The sequence below is a fragment of the Chenopodium album genome, chromosome 4 (genome assembly GCF_948465745.1).
Source record: "Chenopodium album chromosome 4, dcCheAlbu1.1, whole genome shotgun sequence".
Classification (NCBI taxonomy): domain Eukaryota; kingdom Viridiplantae; phylum Streptophyta; class Magnoliopsida; order Caryophyllales; family Amaranthaceae; genus Chenopodium; species Chenopodium album.
This window is the reverse complement of record NC_137837.1, coordinates 29,398,070-29,403,967: the sequence shown is the minus strand read 5'-3', so window position 1 is coordinate 29,403,967 and position 5,898 is coordinate 29,398,070. Positions and strand designations below refer to the sequence as shown.

The 5,898-nt window shown below is 40.7% G+C and overlaps 1 non-coding gene across 1 annotated transcript; it reads left to right on the top strand.

Annotated features, from left to right (window-relative positions):
* Window positions 1-2,284: 2,284 nt before the first annotated feature.
* On the top strand, window positions 2,285-2,391 carry LOC145629650 (small nucleolar RNA R71). The gene has a single exon (XR_014111809.1). It is a non-coding gene; the product is annotated as a small nucleolar RNA R71 (small nucleolar RNA).
* Window positions 2,392-5,898: the final 3,507 nt, after the last annotated feature.

Below are 5,898 nucleotides of genomic sequence, written 5' to 3'. Positions count from 1 at the left end.
CATCTTGAATCAATATTGTCAAACTCATGCATAAAAGATAGGCCTAATCTAGTCACAGAAAATTAATCCAACCAATAGGAAATTAATCTAGCATTGATAATCAACAACAATAATTTACCCCTTCATATTATTTATTAGATCTCCATAAACCCTAGAAATTAAACTACTCACACATATTAAAAACTAAACTAATTAAAGTAATAAAATAAATCATGATGAAAGGAATAAAATAAATAACTAAGATTAAGGAAAGAGAAATCGATACCAAAATAAATCTGGAATTAATGAAAGAATTGAGAACAAAGGTTTAGAGAGAGATTAAGAGAGAGAAAACTAAGTAGAGAGAGAAAGTCTAAGAGAGAAGATTAAGAGAAGAAAAAGAGGTAGAAGTCGTCCTAAAATCGTATTACGGAGGAGTATTTATACTACGTACAAAAATCCTAAACTAAAACAAATTAAAACGACGCTAATCGTCTCCTAAACACGCGCCCGATCGGGCGTGTCACCGGGCGCTTCTCCCGCCCGGCCGGGCGCGCCTCCAGGCGCCAGCCTTTTTGGCCAGGCGGCTCATTTCGGCCAATATTTGGACTTCAATTGGGCTCCAATTCTTCGGGCCAATCTGGGTTTCCTCTTTGGGTCTTGAATACTCGGTCCAAATGCCCCGGTATCACCTATACCGAGCCCTTAATCACCGGTTCGATGGCTCTAACCGGCCCTGGGCTATAAAGTCTGGTCGTGCTTCTCCAACGCTCGTGATTGCTCCAAAATATCTCGGGAAAATACTCCAAAAGCAGAAATCCTTGCAAAAGTCAACCAAATCTACGAAAACACTGGAAAACACCAATTAGTAATAAAAGTGGCTCTAAAGAGCCAAAAACACTACTAATTACGACCAAGGGACGGGGGTAAAATACTATATAAAATGGACACACAGATAATGGCATGACGCTAACACTAGCACCCAAATCACATAATGCATTATCAATCAAGAGATTACCAATATGACAAGGGATAGAAAAACTACCCGGATCTTTTAATTTAGGTGGAGACTTATTTGAAGTACGGCACTACACTCTGCAGTGAAAGCTACTGTCTCTATCTCACTAATAGACCTTTTTCTCGTCAAAATTTCTTTCATAAATTTTGCATATGTGGGGATTTGTGTGATCAATTCAGTAAAGGGAACTGTTACCTTCAAATCTTTAACCACCTCCAGGAACTTACCAAACTGCTTATCCAAGTTTGTCTTCAATTGACGATTGGGGAAAGGAAGTTTGATAATTGGCTTTTGAGCATTCTTCTCTTTGTCTGGAGTAGCCACCTTCTCTGGAGTTTTACCCTGCAATGTAGAATTAGATGTGTTAGTATTATCCTCTAGCCCTGCAGGGCTAGAAACTACATTGTTTGGTTTAATGGAATCAAGATTAGCATTATTCAATAAAATAAGTTCATCAACTCCGGGCATAGAGGGCCCTTCATAGTTTGAACCACTCCTTAGAGTAATTGCAAATGCTTGATCCGTAGGCCTAGTCGGCTGTGCCGGCAGGGCTCCCTGTTGGCGTGCTTGTAGAGTGGCGGAGAGTTGCGCAATTTGATTATCTTCAATTTTATTATGCGCTAAAATTTGATCGATTGTCGTATCTCTGCTCTCCATGTGCTTTTGCATATTGACCAACATTGCTCTAATTTCCCCCAAAGAAGGGTCGGAAGATAAGGGGAGTTGTTGTGGTTGATTCTTCTGGCTAGCATTTGGGTGATAATACTTCTGCTGCTGTTGCTGTGGCACCTGTGGTTCTTGTGGTGGTGGATTTTGAACATTAGTGCTCCGGTAGGAAAGGTATGGATGATTCCGATACCCAGGATTGTAGGTGTTGGAGTATGGGTTATTCTGCCTATAAGCTTGGAAGGCATTAACTTGCTCCACGGAACTCCTGCAATCCTGCTCCCAATGACCTACAATACCACAATTTTCACAGAAGGCCTCATTAGAATTGTTATTAATTGTAGAAACATTAGCTACATTAGCAGTGCTCAGATTATCTAATTTTTGGCAGATTGAGGTCAGTTGAGCTTGCAAAAAGGATACAGAGTCGACACTATGTTTCCCTTTGTTAGCAAATCCTCTGGGATTCCCATATTGGGAATTATGTATCGCCATATCTTCAATAACCTGACCTGCATCATCAACATTATGATTCATAAATCTCCTACTGCAGAGTCTAAAATTATTCTGAAAGAATTTCCAATGTCGTTATAAAAGGCTTGGATTAACTGCCATTGTGCTAAATTATGGTGGGGGCATTCTCTTTGTAAGTCCTTGAACCTCTCCCAAGCCTCATATAAAAACTCATCGGCTTCTTGGGCAAAGTTCTGAATCGCACTCCGTAGTACTGCTATTCTCTCTGCAGGATAATACTTATTATAGAAATTCAAAACAAGAGTTTCCCAGTCAGTTATACCAAGTGTAGTTCTATTTAAGCCATTCAACCATAATTTAGCTTTTCCAGTTAAAGAGAAGGGAAAGAGAATCTCCCTGATTTGGTCTTGAGTGACCCCGGCTTGCCTGATGGTGTTGCAATATTGACAATAGTCGGCAATGTGAAGATTCGGTTCTTCACCCTTTGCTCCACTGAATTGCTTCCTCTCTATCATCGTTATAAATTGAGGTTTGATTTCGAATTGAACCCCATCAAGAGCCGGAGTAGGGGTGAGATGTGGAAAATCCGTAAGCTTTGGTTGTGAATAATCACTAAGCTTCTTTGGAGCCGCCACCTCTGATTCTGTGTCTGATGATACCTCTAAATCGCTAGAATCAGTTGAAGGATCGCGGTGATTATTGTTAGTATCACCAGAATCCGCCAGGATTTGCTTGTAGAAGTTTTTCTGTCTATGGAAGGAACGTTCGATCTCAGGATCGAAAGGGATGTAACCTGATCTGGAACACCTGGGCATAAACAAAAACTAGAAGCAAATATGAGATTTGTCTCAGAGAACTAACGCTCTCTGAGACAAAAGGGAGATAATCTAGACTACAAAAACAATTAGAAATAAAAATAAAACCCGTATCAAAAATAAAGTCGTATCCCCTAATAAAAAATAATTACCTAAATCACTAACTAAGGTAGATAGGGAAGTAGGGTCGATCTCCACAGGGAAACAAGTCTTTTTATTCCTAATTAATTATTATAATCTAAATTATCTAAGTAACCAATATTTATAATTAAGTATGAAACTAAACTACAAAGAATAAGAGTAGAGAGAAAACGATATATGAAAGGATCTAGGGCATAGGTTCACCAATAAATAATACTCTAGGGTAAAACATAGTAACTAATCATTGACATTGCATAAATAACATGATTAACAGGCTCTCGCAATTTATTAATAAACATAGATCTAACAGGCTCTCGCAATTTACTAGATCTAAGTTCTTATTGAAATTAGCCTTTAATATCAAATTAACATCCGCTCGATTCATCAACTTAATATTGCTATACTTTTACAATCCGCAATTGTAAAACATTAAAATAATCCAATAAGAAATTATCATGCAATACCAATAATCAATAATAGTCAATCATCAATACATCAATTAACCCGATTTTAAAGGGCTTTCGCTACGTATTACAATCACACAATTAATTTATCGGTATTAAATCTCATCTCTCGAATCCCGACTTAACCATTTATAAATTAACCTGCCTATTGAAACTAGACCTAAACATCAATTCTCATCTCTCGCATCTTGAATCAATATTGTCAAACTCATGCATAAAAGATAGGCCTAATCTAGTCACAGGGCATTAATCCAATCAATAGGAAATTAATCTAGCATTGATAATCAACAACAATAATTTACCCCTTCATATTATTTATTAGATCCCCATAAACCCTAGAAATTAAACTACTCACACATATTAAAAACTAAACTAATCAAAGTAATAAAATAAATCATGATGAAAGGAATAAAATAAATAACTAAGATTAAGGAAAGAGAAATCATTACCAAAATAAATTTGGAATTAATGAAAGAATTGAGAAGAAAGGTTTAGAGAGAGATTAAGAGAGAGAAAACTAAGTAGAGAGTGAAAGTCTAAGAGAGAAGATTAAGAGAAGAAAAAGAGGTAGAAGTCGTCCTAAAATCGTATTACGGAGGAGTATTTATTCTCCGTACAAAAATCCTAAACTAAAACAAATTAAAACGACGCTAATCGTCTCCTAAATACACGCGCCCGATCGGGCGCGCATTTTTTATCTCTAATAGCCATCTCACGCCCGGCCGGGCGCGTCACCGGGCGCTTCTCCTGCCCGGCCGGACGCGCCTCCGGGCGGCTCATTTGGGCCAATATTTGGACTTCAATTGGGCTCCAATTCTTCGGGCCAATCTGGGTTTCCTCTTTGGGTCTTGAATACTCGGTCCAAATGCCCCGGTATAACCTATACCGAGCCCTTAATAACCGGTTCGATGGCTATAACCGGCTCTGGGCTATAAAGTCTGGTCGTGCTTCTCCAACGCTCGTGATTGCTCCAAAATATCTCGGGAAAATACTCCAAAAGCATAAATCCCTGAAAAAGTCAACCAAATCTACGAAAACACTTGAAAACACCAATTAGTAATAAAAGTAGCTCTAAAGAGCCAAAAACACTACTAATTACGACCAAGGGACGGGGGTAAAATACTATATAAAATGGACACATCAACAGGTGATTACGTGTCCCACGCCCCTTAGGGCTAATGAAACCCTTGGATGGGCGATGATGTGTCTAACACCCCTCAAGGTTAATGAGCTCTTTTAATGGGTAATGTTGTGTCTGACGCCCCTTAGGGCTAATGGGCCCCTTAGATTGGGGACGATGTGTCTAACACCTTTTAGGGCTAATGAGCCCCTTAGATAGGCGATGATGTGTCTCACGCCCTTTAAGGCTAATGAGCCCCTTTGATGGGTGATGATGTGTCTGATGCACCTTAGGGCTAATGAGTTCCTTAGATGGGCGATGATGTGTCTGACGCCCCTTAGGGCTAATGAGCCCCTTGGACGGGCGATAATGTGTCTGACGCCCCTTAGGGCTAACGACTCCCTTAGATGGGCGATGATGTGTTTGACACCCCTCATGGCTAATGAGCCCCTTGGATGGGTAATGATGTATCTCACGCCCCTTATGGCTAATTATCCCCTTAGATGGGCGATGATGTGTCTAATTGCCCTAGGGCTAATGAGCCCCTTGGATAGGCGATGATGTGTCTGATGCCCCTTAGGGCTAATAAGTCCCTTAGATGGAAGATGATGTGTCTGACACTCCTCAGGGCTAATGAGCCCCTTTGATGGGCAATGATGTGTGTCACACCCCTTAAGGCTTATTAGCCCTTTTTATGGGCGATGATGGATTTGACGCTCCTCAGAGCAATTGAGCCTCTTGGATGGGCGATGATGTGTCTCACGCCCCTTAGTTCTAATGAGCTCCTTTGATGGGCGATGATGTATCTGATGCCCCTTAGGGCTTATGGGCCCCTTGGATTGGTGATGATGTGTCTGACACCCCTTAGAGATAATGAGCCTCTTGGAGGGGTAATGATGTGTCTGACGCCCCTTAGATGGGAGATGATGTGTCTGACACCCCTTAGGGCTAATGAGCCCCTTGGATGGGCAATGATGTATCTCACGCCCCTTAGGGCTAATGATCCCCATTAATGCGCGATGATGTGTCTGATGCCCCTAGGGCTAATGAGCCCCTTGGATGGTCGATGATGTGTCTGACGCCCCTTAGGGCTAATGAGTCACTTAGATGGGTGATGATGTGTTTGACAACCCTCAGGGATAATTAGCTCCTTGGTTGGGAAACGATGTGTATCACGCCCTTAAAAGCTAATTATCCTCTATTATGGGCGATGATGTGTAA